This window comes from Ostrea edulis, chromosome 6 (genome assembly GCF_947568905.1).
Source record: "Ostrea edulis chromosome 6, xbOstEdul1.1, whole genome shotgun sequence".
Classification (NCBI taxonomy): Eukaryota; Metazoa; Mollusca; class Bivalvia; order Ostreida; family Ostreidae; genus Ostrea; species Ostrea edulis.
In genome coordinates this window covers 17,709,177-17,714,258 of record NC_079169.1, presented here as the reverse complement: position 1 = coordinate 17,714,258, position 5,082 = coordinate 17,709,177, and positions in this window count along the sequence as shown.

Here is a 5,082-nt window from a genome sequence, read left to right as displayed (position 1 = left end):
ACAGGATATTTTGATGTAATTAATGAACACTGAAATGTACTTGTAATTCTATGAAAAAAATCCTAAACACGACCGTTAACAAGTATATGTATTTTCCATAAAGAAATAAGAAATGATACAATATGGGCGAGAGGTTTAGTGCTTTCTATATAAAATACTTATCATCAGACTAATTTGACGGTACATTCGTTCAATTTGATCAATCAGTCACTTAGGTATTATTTACCCACCTCTTCTGTTAATGAGAAAGTTTGACTAACATTCCATTCCATAGTGCTGCATCATACCCCCTAAGTCATTTGGTTGCGTCATCTGTTTAATAACCGGATTATCAACAATATGGATTATATTAATTAAATGATATTTTGACAACTGTCATATAGACAACTACTTATCTGCATATGTGCAAACAAGTTTATTAATGTACATATACATCAAAATGGAGCTGCGGAAATTGAAGTTAAACGGGTACAATTAAAATGATTGATTATGTCTACCCACATTTACCAACTTAGTCATACGAAACTCGTAAAGCAAAAATTTCAAACAAATTTAAAACTTTGACAAACTGATACCGAATATCAAACGATATGCTAAAAAAAAAACCTCGATGAAAACTCTAAAGTTTTGGCATCAAATAGGAGAAACAAATGTGGTGAAAAGCACAAAGAAAAGAAATCGCCTCGGTGATATTTGCAAATTTTTATTTTCTTACATTGTTACTAGGCTCAAGGTGTGGTGAGAGATGCAATATACACGGATAAAGAAAATGCAAATTACCTGTCCTGGAATCTATCCCCGGGATAGCCAGGCTTTGATTTCATGCGATTATCCTGAACCGATAAAGACTTCTGAGGATTGTAAGTAATGCAAGTCAAGTGGACACTCACGGGCCTGCTCTTGAAAAAGAGGAAAGATCGGCACAGCGAGAAGAATGTTTAAACAACGATGTTTTACATACCTACTATCGCCCAACATTGGTCCGAGATATTTGACTAAATGCGACACAGGAGGCCTATTTCTTTCAAAATTAAGTGGAGTTGAAGGTTTCGTGCGCTGCTCTTGAGATGCCATAATTGAAACTGTCTGTAAGTCATTTATCAGTCAGTGAAAACGGTCTACATCTTGAAACCTCTTTCTTGGATGTTTTCGCAGCTTACAGTGCGAAAAATAAGGACCATTCCCTGAGTAGCAGTAGTGACAACACTCTAACCGGTTGTAATGGAGTTAATAAACGCCCGTGTTCGTTTTCATTAACACTGAGAGGTGACAAATGCGCGGAGGAGACACTTGGTACAAACCGTGTTGAGCCGGGGAGGCAAGCCTCATTTCGGGACAGATTTCATGTCATCTTACCATACGAGTAGACAATATCACGATTACCACTTAATACAATTTCGATCCCGAGATTAATTTGACAAATTTAGATATGATAGATTGTGGTATATTAATCTTCAGGAATGACCAGGAAGATTGAAATTAAATGTAAAATTGCTTTTATCTGGAAAAGAGATCAACAGCGGTACATGTATTTCAGATCGTGTGCGTTTTCTCTAAAACAATGCTAAATGTTACACCTTACAGCCTAAAATGATGTTTAAATTGGACAACCCCCTGGTTAAAACATGATTTATAATAATCATAATTATGTTAATTTTACTTTTATACCTGTATAGTTTTTACTCGTTTATTTTAAAGTTCTTGACAGAACTATGATACCTGTAAATTAAAGCAATGGCCAAGTCAGTACTTCTATACCTTTAACTAGGCTCCATTACCATCAGCTGAGAAAAGAATGAAGTCAAATTTTCAGTTGGATCCAATTCATATAGTATCGGTGTTAATAGGTTAATGGATGTCACCTTGATGTTAGATTTTAAAATCTAATTCCAAAATATCAATATGTATTTGTACAACTTTAACAAGCCAGGGTACGTACAAAGTATCGCTACTGACCAGCGATTAGGTGTTACATGCTTTTAATTCGTAATTAGATGCATACAATTCTAACTGACAGTTGGGGAATCGGTGTGCACCACATTTGAATAATTAATCAATTATTCTCAAAATGTTATGTACATACTACATATAATTCTATATTCATATTTCTTTAATTTTCTTTTTTTTCTCTCTCTCTCTCTCAATAGAAATCATTTTGTATAGGTACCAATGCCATCGATAGAAGAAGAAGAGTTGTAACCAATGCATAAAAAAAAAATAATATTAAAATTTGCATTGTTCTGAAATTATCGGAAATTTTTCTCGGTTTCGTGGACAATCTGTTTGTCTGTTTTACGTCTAGTCGAGATTTTTTTTAATTGAGACGTCACCAGCTGTAGGTGAAGTACCACGAATTTAGACCTATGCTTAACGTCCAGGACCGTAGCAGTGCCGATTCTTAATGTGCCAACGCCTACCGCCACATAATTTTTTATGGACCTCCGTTTTGAAGGTCATATCCGAAAGACGCATGATTTTCACTTCTAAATGACGAGCGTTTGTCGAAGTTGTAATCACTACCTAGCTACATAATAAGAATTCTCCATATGTCGGGCGTTGCCTCCGCGTAATGTCATACATGTAGGTTTGACGCGGCCATGACACGAGCGGGGCTCGAACTCACGACCTCCATGACACGAGCGGGGCTCGAACTCACGACCTCCATGACACGAGCGGGGCTCGAACTCACGACCTCCATGACACGAGCGGGGCTCGAACTCACGACCTCCCGGCTATAAGGCGAATGCTTTACCACTGATAGAGGTATAAAAAAAATTCAACATCGCCCAACATAAAATGTATAATTTCTGACGAATAATTTACAAATTTACAATAATCAGAATGATTAGGAGAATTTTCGTTAATGACCATATTTATATTGGTGAGGTTAAAAGTTTAAAAAGGAATTTTATTCACATTTAGAAACATTCGTAAGTACAAAAATACACGTTTGAGATATAATAACGTTTTCATGCAGTAAGGTAATAATTTCATTATTTTGTTTCATTTCATCAGTGTTCAATAATTATCTAACTAGTAAAACGTATCCGTATTATATGGAGTGTTGTTATTTGCAGTGCAAAAAGGTCATTTCAATAACCCTTTAATGTACAAAATCTACAAGGATTTCACAACTATTTATGAAGATCAAATATTGACTGCATTCTCAGGGGCGGATCCAGGAATTTCATGGTATGATCTATTGCGGTTTTATTTATTGACTGCCTGAAACCACATGGTAATAATATGGAGAATCTTCCGGTATTTCCCCGTGAAGAAACAACCGTGGAGTAGATATTTAATCCAAGATCCTTACCCAAATCCACAATAGGAAATACCAACAACAGAACTACATCCAACGCCTTCATTATCTCAGTGAAACAAAGAAAACTAACCATTTTCAGTCTTTGAACACTGAACAAACATTTGGGCTCTCAACCCTTAATTTTGTTTACTTAGATATATTTCACTTGTAGAGTACTTTTGAATATTTGTGTAATCGTCCTGACGAATTATTTGAACAATTTAAAAGTTGTAGGATTCTTCACATTTGGTTACATGTATGCTAAGTGGGTTTTGTCTCTGTTAATGTAAATATTTTTAAAATATGTCGCGTCTAAATTATCATTAGAGTGTGGGTATATAAAAGGAAGTGTTATTTGTCCATTCTCGTGCATGTCTTGTTCTACAAATGAAAAAGGGACTGAAATTAATACATAAACTGGACTTTTCTTAGAAAACAATCTTCAATTTTTTTTGCTGCAATTCAATACCAAATTAACTATATGTACATTTGTGAATCCCCCCCCCCCCCCCCATTCTTTTGTTATTTCTGGGGTGGTTATTTTGATATGTTAAGTTGATTGGTTGCTTGGATTTTTAGCTAATTTTTAGGGTTGTTTGTATTTTCTCTCAGCGCTTAGCCTACATTGTAAATATTTTAGCGAAACTCGAGAAATCCACGTATCTACAGGTAAATTTGTCAAAAGTGCCACTGTGGTCAAATAAGTTGTGATCAAATACTTACTTAAATAATATAGATATGAAATATATAAATATGATCCTTATAAAAACGCACAAATAAGAAGGTTACAACCATACTAAGAACAAAAAATAATTTATTTGTATTTATTTAACCATCCCTCTTATTGATATGCAAAGAGATTTTAAACGCAGTTCTATTAAAGATGGGTGGTACCGAGAAACTTGTATCAATAGAACACACCTCAAATTCCGGCTTTCATACCCCCTTCCCCTGAATTTATCTGTAGAAAATTTCAGTTAGAAGTTGACGACTTTCAATCTTAATTCAATAAAATGATATTCTATAATGAAGGAACTGTGTTAAAGAGATAAAATTTACCCAGATGGATCGGTGATATTGATACTCTTTACTATCATTGAATTATATCGACAATATATATCATTTCATTTATCATAAAAAAAATTTTTAAAATGTCCTTGTGATATAAACTTCCCTTTGATAGTTACATTGTGTACCTGTGATAATTCTTCCATCAGAATATTATATCCTTGTTCGTAAAAAAGAAACAAGCAGCTCTGGTTCTCTCTGGAATTAAGATTTAACCAAAAACATTTTTAACGACAAAAATTAATGAGCTTTGAAAATGTATGAAAAACATAGATTAGCTTTCATATTGGTGGTCAAGTTATTCTTATGTGCTGAGCTGAGATTGAATGCCAAACACATTGTGGTTTCTCTAGAAATAGATTGTAAGAATAAACTTCACAAGTTTGGTACTTCTGGATCTACAACATCTCGACAAGGGATTTCACTTTTCACAAATATTTGTAGCTTTATTTGTCTTATTATTTATCTTGAGTCCTGAAGTTGACGTAGGTGTCTCTGCTGAGAAAATGATAGATGATGATAATTCCTTCACGATAACTTCTGTGTTTGCATTTATGATGTTTCCCCATTCAAGACCAGAGAAATCCATTATCTATCATCACGTGATATAGATATGGGCGGGCCTCTGGAAAGTGATCCTAAACTTTTTCAATTTTTGGAAGAATCAACAATCCAGTAAAACACTGAGTACCCATAGAAGATAAATATTA